At 35.7% G+C, this 17,614-nt stretch overlaps 1 pseudogene; it reads right to left on the bottom strand.

Annotated features, from left to right (window-relative positions):
• LOC143401882 (translation machinery-associated protein 16-like) overlaps positions 1–11,659 on the bottom strand; it is a 36,706-nt pseudogene extending 25,047 nt beyond the window's left edge.
• Between the last annotated feature and the right edge of the window lie 5,955 nt (positions 11,660–17,614).

The raw sequence follows: 17,614 nt of genomic DNA, 5'->3' as shown, positions 1-17,614 counted from the left end.
TCCATCAGTATTTTCTTTTGGGTTATTTGTCATGCATAGAAAGAACCTCCTCTACCCATGGCTATAAAATTATTCTTCTATATTTTAATGTAGTATTTTATGGTTCTTTTTCACATGTAAATCTTTGCTCCCTCTAAATTATGTTGTGTTTCAGGAGTAGCTTTATATTTTCTTAAATGGTTACTTAGTTATCCCATGTTATTATACTTTTATTCTTTCTATTTTCTCTCTTGAAGGATAAATTTCTGGGGGTGGGGACATGCTTTCACACCATATTTGCTCTTTGTTAGTATGAATTTCTTTTTCTAGCAATTCTTTCTTGGTAATTTTTAAGTAATATACGTAAGGCTATAGTTTTAAGTCATTTTACAAACCAATGTAATGGAACTTCCTTGGAAAGGTAAAAAGCATTACATTGTGATAGTTAGACACCACTGATGTGCTGCTAGGCACAAACCCTCACATGTGTCTCCTGATGAGGGGCTTATTTCAATAGGTGGCTTCTTAATCCCATAAAAGGAGCAAAAAGACAGGAGCCAAACACTGTGTTCTGACTCAGGGAAAAAAAAAATTTAATCATTGAGCCTTAGAGATCTCCTCTGTAGAATGGGTAAACCAATACCTATTCTTTTATACCTCAGATTAAAATTCATATCGTAGAAATGCCTGAGATTTCAAACAGTATTGCTCTCCATTGTACAGTGGGACCATGGACAGTGTGAGGCTTAAAGGGCCCTTGATTCCTGATTGGTCCAAGGGAGGTACCTCTTAATAATCTCAAAGGAACTTTAGAAGTTGTGTGAAAAGGAATTTATCTAGGAAATCAAAGATTGGTCTTGGAAAATTGGGAATAGTATTGGAGTAATTAGGGATTTTTCAGAAAGCATGGATGGATGACCTTATCAGTACTTCTTGATTAGGAATGACTACAACCATTAGATCCTCCTGGCTATTGGTGTAGGAAGGCACTGTACCATGACTGCAGATGAGAAACTATTTGCAGACTAATGCATCCAGGGTGGTTGCACACTTTGCATCTCTTGCTTACAATCAAACCTTCCCTTCCAATTTCCATTCACTCCTCGCATGTGTGTACACTCACTTCATTTGCAATCATTGTGACAGCTATGGAATCAAGCTACTCAGAAGTCCTTTCAGAAAATCCCTGCCCTGTGGAATGTATACAGCTTCCAGTTGCAAAACTGGATTACCTTTGGAACTTTGGATCCTGTGTGATGTTCATGCCCAGGTCCAATTCTAGAGCTGGGATCATCAATGATCACAAGATGACCAGTTTGGGAGGGAGTGGTAGGAACTCATTATAATGCACTCCTTGTCAAGATTACAACTGAATTCTCTGCCTCACTGGCATCAAAAACCTAGAAGATGTTGCCTGCTGGTTTCTTGAAAAACTTTGAAGGTTTTAAAGGTATCTTACCTGAATTATTATACTCAGAGTGAAAGTCATAGTTTATGTCTTGAGATGACTCCTTTCTAAACAGCCCCGTGTATACACAACCTTCTGCAGATTAAGAAATGCTCTGCCATGTGTGTCTAACCTTGAAATTCTTTGTTTTGCTTTGTTTTGTTTGAGGTTTTGGGGGGAAAAGAAAAAAAAATATATAAAATGCATAAACATATTTTACATATATAATTTTATATATATATATAAATTTATGTATATATAAACTTACTTATATATAAATTTATGCAAATATATACAAATTTAGTTTTTAAAAGATACCGAAAAACTGATTTTAAAAAAGCCCGGTTAACTTCCCACCACATGCTATTGAATTAGTTACCGCTATGAAAATGTAATATTCCGTATTGTTTGTTTGTTCACACGGTTCTCTGATGCCATATCTAGCTTTTCCAGCCTGACCTTTCCTAAGATTCTGCTGGCTCTTTCATTGGGATTTAAATGAAAGGGCAAAGCATTTTGCATGAATATAGAACAGAATAGGAATGCTATAAAATCCACTAAAGCAAAAGAAACTCAGGACAACTAATGGCATTGGTTGAGTCTACCTGCTCTCAGGGAACTTCCTGTCATACATCACACAGTAAATCTCTGGAGAATAGACTGTTTATCATTTGCTGAAGAAAAGAGGCTACAAAGAATCAAAGGAAAAACGATTATTTGCATATCAAAATTAAAGATTTATGCACCACTGTTTTTGGCTTTTCTATTCAAAAGTAAGAGTTGAATTGTTAGTAAACCTGTATTTAAATGTGAACTAACTCCTCCTTCAAAAAATGTTCTTCTCTGTGAAAAATAATCCCCATACCCTATGCAAACAACAGTCCTACCTTTTTAACGTCTAAAGTAATCTGGCATACACCTTAGAGTTTTCATAGCTATGTAAGTCCAGATTAGAGTCAGCTCCATATAATTAAAAGGACCAATCATCAGACCCAGACCAGGGCTCCATGTCCTATCTTTCTTTTGAAGTTTTCAGTGACTTTGTTACCTTTCTTTTCCTCTATTTTTTGTTTCCTTTTGTTCTTAAAAGTTATTTTGCTTTGCCGGCACAGTGGCACACACCTGTAATCCCAGTGTCTGGGGAGGCTGAAGCAGGAGGATCCCATGTTCAAAGCCAGCCACAGCACCAGCAAGGCACTAAGCAACTCAGTGAGACCTTGTCTCTAAATAAAATACAAAATAGGCTGGGAATATGGCTCAGTGGTCAAGTGCACCTGAATTCAATCCCCAGTAATGCCCCCCCACCAAAAAAAGGTATTTTGCTTTGATAAGCTTTTAAGTTTCTGAAAAGTTCCACCATCCAAAATATTTTTCTATTCCTTCTACTAGAATAAATCAAATATTTCAATGATAATTAAAGTCCCCTTTGTACCTTCTAAGAAAAAAATATTATTGTGAGTTTTTTGCATATCTTTCCATTTTTGTTGTTGTTTCTACTATACATATATGAATCCACAAATGCCATATAGTGTTATTTGATAGACTTATATTTGCAAAGATGGTTTCATATTGCATATATCATTCCTGCATCTTGCTTTTTTCAAACAAAGCAATTTTTTAAAATCTTTTCACTTATTGTCATATATAGTCTCTTCTTTAAAACTGCTAAAGAGGAAGATTTGGGGTTCATCTTTCAGCAAGACGAACTGAAAAATAAAACCCTATGTCCCCAGAGCCCTAGTTTCCTGATGCCTCCAAATAACAATACACAGGACATTTTAATTTGAATGAGTTTTTCTATCAATAATCATGGGAGATCCGCAAACTAAAACTCAGAAACATGGAAAATCATAAAATCTCAAAAGTGCTAGAAAATTCAGAAAATATAGTCCATGCTATGACTCATAATATCCTGGCTAAACTGAATTGATAGCTGAAAACCTTACTGGTATCCTTTTCTGCCTTGTTTTTAGAAAGTAGAACTAAAATATTATCTCCCACATTGTGACCCAAAGAGAAAGATCCTGCTCACCCTGCTTTCTGGAAGGAGGCTCAGCCCAGACTCCTGTCATGGTATGAAGGACACAAAATAAATGCTACTTTAAGTGGATGAGTTGCTCTTTGAGGACCTCTGGACAAGACAGTGGCCATTTCACAGAGGAGTTTGCTGTTAAGGAGACAGTAGTTGAAAGCATGGGCCCTGGGATCTAACTGCCTAAGTTTAAATGCCTGGCCTGCCTCTGACTAGTTCTTTGAACTTGGACAAGTTTCTCTATTTCCATGAGTGTTATTTTCTTATCTGTAAAATCAGAATAATAATATAGCCTAACTCCGATGGTTCTTTGAGTATTAAGAGCCAGCCTATAACAAGCCCTCGGTAAATGTTAGCAGCTATTATTACTGTTATTGTTATTCAAGGTCCTGCGTTCTCATGGTCCCCACTTCGATTCACAGTCAATGAAGAGAAATGAGCCTTATACCTCTTCCTGAGAACTTGTCATTTAGATTCAGTCAATACTCTGGGTTATCTAGTGATATTCAGTTTTAAGGGCAAGCTGAGCTAAAAATCCATACATGAATATAGGTTCAAAAGTTGATATCTCACTTACGTGCGGCCCCATAAATTTTCAGGATTAAAAAACCGGCATCATTACCTTCAAGAAGTTTCGTGGATTCACACCAGAATGCCAACTAGGGAATCAATATTTTAGCAATAATGAAGCCTGAAAAGGTGGCCCCCAAGGAGCACCCTGGCGCCTGGAAGAGGCAGTTCTTTGAGCCAGTTATTTACTGCCTATGAAGACAATGGTCAACAAAGAAGATGTTTATTAGAGGCTCCCTTAGTCTTACCAAACCAAGCCCACCTGTGTGGAATTGTGGTGACACTCCCAGAAGATGGTTAAAATAACAATTGGGTCATTTGAAGAATTATGGAAATGTATTCACCATGATTTTTCTTTATAGGAAGAGATTCCTATGATAATATCATGGTGAAAAACTTTTACAAATTTTTAGAAGTTTGGACTTCTTTTGGAGTTTTCAAGTGGAGAAGCTACCTCTGCCCATCATGGACATCTTCGTCAAGAACCATTTCCTGTAACTCTGAAACTCATAAACAATCAAAGTCAATATGCAGAAGAAAACAAAAGACATGAGTTCTTGCCAGGCACAGTGGTACATGCCTGTAATCCCAGCAGCTTGCAAGGCTGAGGCAGGAGGATCTCAACTTCAAAGACAGCCTCAGCAAAAGGGAGGCGCTAAGCAACTCAGTGAGACTCTGTCTCTAAATAAAATACAAAATAGGGCTGGAGATGTGGCTTAGTGGTCAAGTACCCCTGAGTTCAATCCCCAGTTCAAAAAAAAAAAGACATGAGTTCTAAAACAGAAAAGAATTTACAAGGCCATTTGCAATTTGAGAAATTATACAAATGGCAAAACAGAAGAAATTCTGTTGTAGCAGCACATAAATTAGGATTCAGGGAGCCACTTAAAAACAAAAAACAAATCTGCACCTGCCCTAAGCATATATTTTGAGAGTCAAAAGTTTTCTTAACTGAGTTCAATACACATCCTAGAACTTGAACTTTATGGCTATGATAACACAGAGATAGTAAAGTGTTAGGCATCATGTTGGATGCCTCTTCAGCCAGCTGTCTGATAATGGGTGGGGGGATGAGGGTCTGGGGGGCCTAAACCTACCTGAAGAGGTTGTTGACCACATTTGTGGTCCCACCTGCTGGTTAAAATTTTTATGGGAGGTAATGTTGTTGTGTGACTTGGGTTATAAACAGATTATTCATGAGCATGTTCCTCAGATTAAGGGAAGTTTCAATCTTTAAGTTGCTTCCTGGAAAGTTTTGTTCTCTGTTAATAATTGGTCTCTCTGTTAACAGAGTTGATTCACTGTAATTAATCCCTCAACATCACCACATCTATCCTTCATAGCGTAGGTGTCAATGTCCAGCTGGACTTAAACAGCCTGAGAAAGATCATTTTATTATTATTATTTGATGAGACACATGGTATAACCATGATAGGAATTTTCAATACTGATCAAATTAGGGTCTAGATCCTTTTAAGTCTTTTAAAAAATATTGCTGTGATTTCAGATCACCATTTCCGTATTTGCCAGTCTCATTGTATTTTAGAACATCAAACTCATTTAAATAGATCAAATTTCTCGCAGCCCAAGACTCATCTTCTTCCCTTAGCTGCTAAAACATTCCATTTTCATGTGACTTAACTTTGAAAGAAAAGTTACAGCCTATAAAAAAGGATTTTACTACAATATGGAGTAAAATACATACTAATTATAAAACTCATAATAAACATAAATCCTGTGTATGAAGGACTTGGGTGAATTTGAGCCATAAGACAAAAAAAGAAGCTGATTTCACATTTGCTAAATATTAATTCTCTACTGAGCCATGAAATGGATTAAAGTTCTAAAAATAAATATTAATGGGGAGTTTCTGCCAATACTATCCAAGAGAATACATTTTAATAGTAAACATATCAAGTGAGATTTTTTTCCTCTGGCATTAATATAAGCTAAAATTCCCTTTTAAGAAGAAATCCTTTACTAGTTTGAATTATTATAACCTCTACATTTGTTATCCTTCAAACATTGATTATTTGGGACCTAGAAAGTCTTCCTAACCTTTCAGTGTTTTGCAAAAGCTCTATGCACATCCCTGTCAAATTTCTACATGTTGACTTAGTTTTGATGAACATCTTGGTAGCTTTAATAGAAAATTTTGTATGCTAGATTTTTCTCTGCCACTTCATGACATCATTTTAGATAAATTCATAAAAAGAACAATGGATGAAATGCTTAAGATTCTACCACTTTAACAGAATTGTCATTCTCATTCTTGATTTACCCAAACAAAAAAAAATTAATTCTAACTTCTAGAGGTAATTACAGAATTTATATATTCATAGAAAACCAGTGTACAAGTAGATGATATCACAATTTGATATTTATGAAATGCCAGTTTTCCATAAATATAGAAAATCAGCAATTATCACTGGAGCTGTTTATTAACATTTGGAAGAAAATAAATAACAAATGGGTTCATTGTTCATTAAAATTCTTCAATAATATAACAACTGTACCCATCTTAAAATAGTCCTATGTGATATACGTGTTTTGACTTCATAGCCTCTTACACTAGTCAGATTACATTTAAAGTAATACTTCCCAAAATATTCTCATTACCTTTTCCTTATATCTTCTTAGATAGCTACCAATTCTAACTTTTTTTATTTGCATGTGTGTATGGGTGTGGGTGATTTCCAAACACAATTGTGTGCTGTCAAGAATCTACTTATTAGCCAGAATTGTGGGTAAGGTTCTAAGATGGAAGAGCGTAGATTTTCCCATAACTGAGATGTACGTAGGCTAAGCTGAGGTGGTCATTTTGTTCTTGTGTCAAGAGGAAAAGGAGTTGAGGGTGCACAGGTAGACTGCTCTGCTGTCCTGAGGAAGCAACTTTCAGGGGCATAAGAATGGGTATGTTTACTTATTCACCATTTGAGCAAATAAGTGGTACCTTTTTTTAATCATCACAAACCACTGAATGTTCTGAAAGAGCACTGTATTTTCCCAAATTGCCCTTTTGGTCCAACCTCCAGAAGTTTTGTGGGGTTTTGGCTTGTGATTATTTCTATTTCACCCCTCTGAAAGTCAATGGGGTTTTAGGTGTCCATCCCTCTTGTTAGGATTCCTTTCAACTCTAACTCAGGAGCAATTATAAGATGTTGGTTTCTAGCCAGTATGTTTTTAGGTGCAGGGTTGTAGTGTTTGAAGGAAAAAAGGCAAAAGATTAGGTATGTTGTCTAGAATATCACAGTTGTTGGCCACCTACTACTTTTTCAAAGAATTTAGGGTGAATGTAGAATGCTGAAAGGCAAGCCACTAGATCACAGGTTGTCACAGACTCAGAGTTCAGGTACTGAACCCTTCCAAGCTCCACCAGGGCCACACACAGGATCTCTCCTTTATCACTTGTGGCTACCTGGATTACTTGGGTTGCAAACATAAATTTTGGCATCATCAGATCTTAGAGTTGGAAGAAAATGTAAAGGTCTGTCAGATTGACCTTCCCAATCTCTTCTATCTTGTCCCTGATGCATGATTATTAAGCTTTTTTTTTCTCCTTAAAAAGAAAAAAAATTATTTTAATTGCCAAATATTTAGATAATTTCTATATTGTTTATATGTTTTTAAAGAAGAAAAAATGCCTGCACCACCTAGCTTAATTTTTACTGCACAACTGTTTTATAGATACATGTAAATCATACTTATAAGGTTTATTCTGTAACTCATTTGTTTAATCTGCTATATTCTGAATGTCTTTCTCTGTCAATAAATACTTACACAGTCACCTTAAAGACCGTACAGTGTGTGGATTTGCCAACATCTATTCAAGCAATGATGCTGGGTAAATGCGATGTTTCATATTGTCTTATATTTTAAACAATGGAAATATGAACACATTTCTTTGCAAAGTTTTCCATTTATTTCTTTGAAAAAACAGCTCACCTTCTTTTTTTCAACTTTTCTATTGATAGGAAATTTTGTTTATCCTTAGGCAAACTTTTCATTGTTGGACAGTTCCAATTCAAATAAAAGCTACTCTTGATTCTGGAGAACAAATCTAATTCCTCTTTCAGTGAATAGCTTTTTTTAATGCTCTGCACATTTTATAGGCCCTCATTATCCAGACTTAGGAAGCTGGCGTGGAATAAATATTTATGGACCTCCCAGAAAGTGAAAGGGACTATTTTTGGTTTGGTTTTGGGTTTTCTCCCCAGCTATATTGAAGTACAATTGACAAATTAAAAATTGTATGTATTTAAGACTTACAATGTGATGTTTTATTATGTAGACTGTGAGATAGTTAAATCAAGCTAATAAACATATCCATTATCTCATATACTATCCTGTGTGTGTGTGTGTGGGGGGGTGTTTGTGGTGAGAACATGTAAGATCTACTACCCTAACAGATTTCAATATACAGTACAATATCATGAACTATAGTCACTACTCTGCTCTTTAAGAACTCTAGATGGGCTTTCATCATGTATAACTGCAACTTTTTTATACTTTGGGTACTCCTCACTCCTGTCTCCCACCAGCTCCAGGTAATCACCATTCTACTTTCTCCTTCTGTAACTTTGTAGATTCTACATATAAGTAAGATCACGTAGTATTCTCCTTTCTGTGCCTGATTTATATAATTTCACATAATGTATTATAGGTTCATACATGTTTTTACAAATGACAAGGTTTCCTTCTTTTTTTTAAGGTTGTATAATATTCAACATTTTTTTCACCCATTCATTTGTTGATGGACAATTAGGTTGCTTCTATATCTTGGCTATTATGAATAATGCTACATGGAAGTGCAGATATTTTTACACAATTTTGATGAAATAAACTTATTTTTTTAATTTTCAGAAGTAAAAGGCACTTTATATAAACTGTTAGCTTGACAGTTAATATCTGGTTAACCTCATACAACATTAATATTTGTTTTCCTTTTCTTAAAAATACTCAAGTACACTTGTATCACATACTTTAAAAGACATTCTAAAGTTTGCTTGCATTTTTTACAATTTTGGTGAATAACAAAATTCTAGTGCATCCATGTTTTTCATGAGACTTGCAGTATTGTTATATGTCAATTTTTAACCTCTTAGTAAAAACCTTACTTTTCACAATGAGAAAGCAGAAACCAATATATAATCAAAAGGAACAAATCTGAATCATTTGTTCTCTTTGTCAAAAGATAGCAGATTAAGTATGGGGATCAACATAACCCTAAAGACAGACTATTTGTTTCTAAATTTTAGCTCTGGCTCAGGAGATAATAAACAATAATGTATAATTTATTGGTGAATATAAATTCCCTATGAAACTCCCCCCTATTTTATAGGGAAAGGAATTAGATTCAATGTTTAAGAGAAGAATCGGTGTAACACAATTTTTCTTTTATCACAGCTCAAGAAATATCCACAGGAACCTCTTAGAAAACATGTTATTGTCCATTCACCCCCTTTGCCAGGGTACACAATCCTAAATCCACATGAAGAAAATAATTCAAAACATTGTTTTGTTGTTGTTCTCACACATGTTGCTTTTCTTCTGTGCAAAATTCAGATTAGATTCCTTTGGAAGATCATTTCTGCTACAGTTTGGATATGGTTTAAGTGTATCCTTCAAGGGTTCACCTACTAGAAGCCTGGTCCCCAGCGCGTAGGTGTTAAGAGGTGATGGTACTTTTAAGAGGTGGGCCTTGTGAGAGGTCATTACAGGCCCCTCCCACTCTGTGGTGTCCTGCCTCACCATCACATGGTCTCTCCCTCCTACCACCATCCCCCACATGTAGCTAGAGGGGCCCTTGCCAGAACCAGTGGTATGCTACTTGTAGACTTTCAGCCTCCAAAAACATAAGCTAAATGAATGCCTTTTTAAAAGTAAGTAACCTAGCCTCAAGTATTTCATTATAGTAATTGAAAACAGACTAATAAAACTTCTATTTTATCAATTTAATGTAAAAGCAATCTTCAACTTTAAATAAAAATCATAACTTTTTAAACTGCAAACGGTTCTCTGTGACAAAATAAGTTAAATAGCAAATTCTTGTATCTAGACAGTTATTTGCCACAATTAATGAGTGCAACTTAAAGCTCTCAAGTTATTCATTTTCAACTCAAGTAAAAACAATGATGCTATTGGAGTCACTCCTTCTTCTGAGTCTTTAATTCACCTTTAGTTCCAATACCCCTTTTTCTTTGTCTATAGTTAAAAACAGTTTTCCTCTTGCTCTTCTTAGAAATTGCCTCCATTAGCACAAAGTTTTCTCACTTGAATGGTTGGCAATTTCTTCAGATCAAAATTCCACTCGCTAAAATTTTTCAGATTATTTGCATTGAAAATGTCTGGGATCTCAAGGCCATAGCCTTCCTACTGCTCTGGCTCATGCTCCATCATCTGCTTGATGACTGTTTCCCTGGAATAGTGTTGCCTTCCCTGCCCATCCTTGATGCTGTTATGTAACTCAATCTGCTCCAGCTCACTGCTAAATCTATTTAAGTGCCTTTCAGTTAATTCACGAACATCTTTCTTTGAATGTCCCATTTGGAGGGATATAGATAATTTTAAAATCACTGCAGTTTTTCACTGGTAAGATTGAAATGCAAGGTCTTTTCATTCTTCAATTCTTTTTTTTTTTTCCTCTCATAATCTGAGCTGCTTTTCTACTATATGGATGGATGATTTTTTTTCCCCCAGCCTATATTTCTTCCCTTTTGTACTTCAGGGAGAAGGGTTCAGGGAAGCTGGCGAGGGTCACCACTCTGGTGACCTCCAGAAGGCTGCAGAGAGTCTCTGCACTTCAAACCTGACATTAACGAACCTGGTTTCAGCAACTAATACCGGTACTCTGGCCTGAGCACATGTGGACCCCATTTCTACAACACATTGATTTCATATCCTTTGTTTATATGCCTAAAAATTAAATACTGGTTCATATGGTAGTTCTGTTTTTTAATTCTTTGAGGAAACTTTATACTGTTTTCCTCAATGGCTACACCAATTTACATTCCCACTAACAGTGTACAAGCATTCCCTTTTCTCCACATTCTTACCAATACTTGCTTTTTGTCTTTTGGGCAGATGTTTTAAGCCATAGCTTTTATGTACATGATGATAGCTAAAAATTACCATTACTCAGAAGTTAAGCTTTCTATATACCCTACCTCCTGTTAGATGATTCCCTAATAGTTTCATCTGTCTTAAAATGTTTTAACAAAGAACTAGAGTTACATAGGTGTTGTATATGGTAAAATGTCATATAATTTCGACTGATGTCTAAAACGATGCAAAAGATCATCTTTTATTTTTATACTTTAGTGGAAATGGCAGAGATTGACAATTTTTCTCCACTGCTCATTGTCTCTTCTCCTTTAGTAACAGAAGACGGCATTACAAACAGATAGAAAACTGCATTTTCCCCAACCTTCTTTGCAGCTAAGTGTGGGTATATACCAATGTTCCTGAAAATGGGATATCATTGAAAGTGTTCTGTGGATCTTCCAACTTAGTGGGAATTGACTCAACTGGCATGAGCATCTCTTCTGTTCTTTCCCTTATTTCTAGTACATGATAGCTGGTACCTCAGCAGCGCTCTTGGACAATGAGATAATCTTGCAGTTGGAAGTCATGCTTTAGGATGGCAAAACAAAAAGCTAAGAGAAGCCTGGTGTCTAATAACCATAAACCTTGCACATCAGGAATCAGTTCCCTATTTCTAAGCTTCTTTTAGGTGCAAGAGAAATAACATCTGTTTTATTTAAGCCACTGATTTTTAAACTAGACTTTTCTTTTACTGGCTACTTAGTGCATCATGCAATTCCTAACAGATACAGTAGGCATACCCCTAGTGCTAATAGAGAGTAATAATCATTTTTGCTCTACCTGGTTCTCATCTGAATTTATGACAAATTCGTAACAGATAAAAAGAAAAACTCTGTCAAAGCAAGCCACATATCAAAAGTACATATCATCATTTTGGAGTGACATTTCTTGATTTGTGTACTAATTCTTATAACATGTATTCAACATGTGCCCTAGCCTGGTGTAAGCAAGACATTCACAATATTCCTCATACATTTAATAGTTTACTTAGAAATTGGTGACCGTGATTACATTTTTAGTAACTCAAATTCCTTTCAATGCTTCCTATAAGTGTCAGAGGCAAGACAGTTTGGTTACAACAAAGACAAAGGTTGAAGTAAATGTGAGAGAGATGAGGGGAGGAGAAAGCTGCTGTTATCTAGGACCCCATCAGTCTCACGTAGATGTCTGTTTCTTAGAAGCAATAAGTATGAAAAATACAAGGGAAAAGAAATATTTAGGTGAGGAAAATAGAAGAGAATAAAGAAAGGAAAATAAAAGAGATTTTAAAAAGTTGCCAGTTATGCCCCGACTCCTAATATAATGTGGCTGCAAAGCCCCTTGGGTCCCCTTTCTTAATTGTTCTTTTTTCCTCTTCCTTGGGACCAATGAGGCAAGGACTATAGAAAATCTAGGGGAATGATGGCAAGCACTGTTCAACAATCAGAAGGAACACAGACGGAAGGGAAAGGAAGAGGGGTTGCAGTCTCCTTCTCATGGTCAGAGAGAACTCATGAAGTTTGGCTGTTTGCAGTGACTGTCATTAATATATATATTCCTCTGTTTGATTTCCATTTTAAATTCCTTTTCCTATTATGCAGAAAATTGAATGATATTAACATAAATAGTCAATTTAAATGTAAGATAACAATGATGAGAATAATTCAAACAGCAATGTCATGAAGCTATTTTAAATTAACTTTGTAAAAATAGGTTTAAATTTCATTCAATGTATATTTTAACAGGGTTATAAATTCAGAAAATAACAATGGAAGTTCCAAATTTAAGAGTACCTCTAATCATTGCTAGCAAGTTGCCAAGAGAGCAATTATACATGAATTTTAATGCCATTAATAGTAGTCATTTCCAGCTGGAAAACTTAAGAGAAATGTTTATCTTTTTTTCCAAATGTCAAGAAGAAATTAAAGCCTTCTGATGATCATGGGAGATGGTGTTGAGTGAGGTTCTGTCTTAGGTGTAATATTGCTTCTGTTATATAGAAAATGCAAAGAAGGGCTGGGGCTGGGGCTGGGGCTCAGTGGTAGAGTGCTCACCTAGCATGTGCAAGGCCCTGGCTTCGATCATCAGCACCACATAAAAATAAATAAAATAAAGGTATTGAGTCCAACACTAAAAAATAAATATTTTAAAAAAGAAAGTGCAAAGAAATAATGTTAAGGGGGAACAAAACCCAAGGGGATTCTTTCCCAGGACAACTGTTAAGAAGGTATTCCCCAAAATTACCCCAATAGAGTACCATCCAGCACCTACAAAATCAACAATGACCATAGACACCCAGTGTAGTTCAGAAGACTTAATATGCCTCTAAAAAGATTTCAATTGTAAACTAGAGATCAAGGTAAATTGAATGGTAGCTATCATCTAGTGCATAGTAATCTGCATTTATTCAAAAACGTTGCTAATATGAATTGCTTACGTTATGGTTAAATGTGCTCTAGGTTTACCTATTTTTAATAAAAGTAGGTGAGTATATATTTTATGATGATTTACAATGGTGAGGATGAGGAAGAAAGCAAAACACCTCTGTTCTCATTTTAATAATAACAACAAAACTCTAAAAATAATTAAAATACTTGTCCCTTGGGCTGATGAAGAACAAAGGATGCAAGGAAGCCTTGATTAACAGCACTCTAGAGAAAGAAATACCTCATAGGTGATAAGAGTTCTAGAAGTTTCCATCTCCAGGGCTGTTGCCTGTCTGTAGGGGATAGATGGAGAAATTGCCATAGGTGAGGAAACATTGCAGGAACAAAGACAGTCTGGGCTGGCAGAATGGATTATAATACAGAAGAGACCTAAATGCAAACTGCTTGAACAGCCTTCTCTTTCCATCCTTAACCCTACCTTGAATTTTGCAAAGAAATTCAATGAAGAAAGGACTGGAAATCAGGGGTTCTTGCAGGTACATTCTTGATCCCTGAAAGAGATGAACCCAAAAGTCAACCAAAAATATCAGAAACTTAAAGGCTAACCCCTCCCTGCTTAAGTCCTGATAAGACCGAAACCAGAGGTGACACAGTAGTCTGGGGATTGGGCTAATCATAAGCGATTTTAATCTAATTAAAGCTGAAGCCCGATTTCAGAACTACACTGCTCTAAGAGAAATCTGAGAGAACTGATGCAGACTCACTGCCAGATAAAGGAAAAGGTTTAAATATTCTGGAAAATCAGTAAAATGGAATAAAAAGTGTCTCCTCAGCCCTCACTATTTATTATACAGTGTTCAGAGGATAGTACAAAATGACAAGACACAAGAACAAGAAGGAGAATGTAAGACATATTAAAGGAAAGCATATTTAATAAAAACATTGGAATTAGCAGAAGACTTTAAAACAATTATTTTGAATATGCTAAGGAATTTACAGGAAACGATAGCCATAATGATAAAGAGGAGAGATATTTCGGGAAAACAAAACTATTTTTAAAGCACCAAAGCAACATTCTAGAAATGAATAATGTAGTATCTGAAATTAAAACAAAAACAACAAGCAAACAGACAAACATTGGATAGTCTTAAAAGCAGATGAGACATTTCTAAAGGAAGAATCATGACCTTGAAAACAAGTCAACAGAAATTATTCAAACTGAGTCAGGAAGAGAAAAAAAAGACTTTAAGAAAAACAAATAGAGCACCAGTCACAAGATATGAAGAGGATGAACTTATTTGTGCTTAAATAACAGCTGTATCCATGCAGATACCATTCAAAAATGGAGATGCATCAGGGAGAGTGAGTGGTGCATCTCATGGTGGTATTCTTTTGTTTTTTATTTTTTAATCTGCCAAAAATCCATAATCAATTCAGAAGAAAAAGGGGGAAGAAATGAAGGTGATATAAAGACATTTTCAGATAAATGAAAGCTGAAAGAATTATGCAGCAGCAGATCCACACTATCAGAAATGTTTCAGGGAAAGGAAACAATATCTGATGGAAATATGAGTGTACACAAAGAAGAGGGCCAGACAGCAAATATTTGAATAAATATAAGTATTAATTTGTTTATTAGTTTTTAAAAAGCAATTTATTATTACAAGAAGACATTAATAAAGCTTATGGAGCTTATAACATATGTAAAAGTCAAATTATTGACCACCATAGTGTGAGCTGGTTAATTTACATGTCAACTCACTTGTCTGGACTAAAAGGTGCCCAGATGGCTGGTAAAACATTATTTCTAGGTGTCTATGAGGGTGTCTTTGGAAGAAATGAGCATTTGAATAGTGGTCTGAAAAAAGAAGGTACTTTCACCCATATAGATAGCACCACCCAATCCACCAAGGACACCCCCCAAAAAAACAAAAAGTAGGGAGGAAAAAAATACACTATTCTCCTTATTTGAGCTAAGATATCCATCTTCTCTTGCCTTTTTAGACATTAGTAGTCCTAATTCTCAGGCTTTTGAACTCAAGACAAAATTTATACCATTGATGCTCATCCCCCATTCTCAGGCCTTGGGATTTAGACTGAATTACACCCCTGGTTTTCCTAGTTCTCCAGATTATAGGTGGCAGACTATGGAACTTCTTGCCTCCATAATGAAGTAAGCCAAGTAATATAATAAATATAAATGCACACACACACACACACACACACACACACACACCCATTGTTTCTCTTCCTCTGGAAAAACCCTAATAAAACAAACAGCCAAAAAAGAAGAAGTAGCAAATATGCTCAGTAAGAGTGCAGGCCTACTGCATTGCAGTGTCCGAGACAGTACTAAAAACTGTCAGATTACTGTAGCGATAAGAGTAGTAAGTTAGGAGGACTGCAAGGATCTGGACATCATGTTAGGTTAGAACAAGAGCATTTGATAAATTTTGACATAGTTGCTAAGTGTCCCGCCTCTTAGATGGCAGAATAAGCAATGAAGGGAATTATGATTCTGAACTTAATTATGGCCAATAAGGCAACACTTGTTCATGAATTGAAAGTGACACAAATCTTGGAAGACAGTGACATTTGTGATAATAACCGAAGTGGACAGGTCTGGATGGTCAGAATCATCAATGCCATCAAACTGTGGGCTTCAGATCACCAGCAATGATAAGACCTGTGAGAATGGCAGGATCCAGACTCCCACTACAGAATTGTGGAGTCAGACTTTGCATTTTAACAAAATCCTAAATGATTCCTCTTCAAATTAAAGTTCAGAATCCCTGCTCTAGGATGCTTTTTAAATTCGGATTCCTGAGTTCCCTGAAAGATTTATTGAATTACTCACTGTGAGAATGACACCTAAAATCTGAATATTTGCTGCACTCACCAGGTTTATCTCTATGCACTAAAAGTTGCCTATCATTGTCATAAGATTGTGTGTATGTTTATATATATATATATATATATATATGTTTGTGTGTGTATCTATCTATCTATATAGATAGATACACACACACTAGATAGATACACACACACACACATACATATATGTATGTATGTATGTGTATCTACACGTATATACACTGTGCTTTTTCCTCAACAGGTATATCTATGATAAAGTTTATTTACAAATTAAGCACAGTAAGCGATTAACAATAACTAATAGCAAAATAGAGAAATTTGAATAACATACTATAATAAAATTCTAGCATTATTACCTTCATGTTTAGGGGCCATTATTTTTAAAAATAAGGATTACTTGTATACAAGCATAGTATAAGTACAACAATTGATCTGATAACGGAGACTGATACTAAATGACTAATGAATGGTTAGAGTAACTGCATGGAAAAACTAAACAAAGGCATGATTTGTGTCCCAGCCAGGCTGGAGCAGGATGGCAAAAGATTTCATCACACCATTCAGAATGACACACAATTTTAAAACTGTGAGTTAATCTGGAATTTTCCATTTAATATTTCTAGTCTCTGGTTGACTGCTTGTAACAGGAACTGTAAAAAGTGAAACTATGGAAGAGGGGTCACTTCTGTATGTCATTCAATGGATACTGCAAACTGTGGCAATGCACAGGCAGGGAGAGGGAAACTCTCAGGACCACACAAGCTTCTCCTTGGAGGTCACTTTTAGATGGGCCTAGGACCAAGAATTTTAAGGATGATATTATAATAATGGACACTTAAGAACCAAAAGAAATCAAAGTTTGAAGCCATGGTTAAGAAAAACTGTTGTTTGTTGATTAACCTGGAATAGTAGAGAGATGTGTGCTCTCATATTGGTTCTGTTACTAGCCATCTGTGGGGTCTCCAAGGGTCCCCTGTCCAATTAGGGCCACACCTCTAAACAAGAGAGATAGTGTCCTTTATCTCTGAGCTTCTTGTTCTTGATTCCCAATGTTACTTCACCTCGCACTCAGATGAAATGAAATCCCTGTTAAAAAACCAATGACACTCTTCACAGAACTAGAAAAAAACAGTCCTAAAATTTATGTGGAAAAAAACCTAGAATTTCAATACAATACTGAACAAGAAGAGTGATACAGAAGGCATCACAATATCTGATCTCAAATTATACTACAGAGTTATA

This window comes from Callospermophilus lateralis, chromosome 6 (assembly GCF_048772815.1).
Source record: "Callospermophilus lateralis isolate mCalLat2 chromosome 6, mCalLat2.hap1, whole genome shotgun sequence".
Lineage (NCBI taxonomy): Eukaryota > Metazoa > Chordata > Mammalia > Rodentia > Sciuridae > Callospermophilus > Callospermophilus lateralis.
Note: the sequence above shows the minus strand (reverse complement) of the source record. Positions and strands in the feature narration are given on the sequence as shown.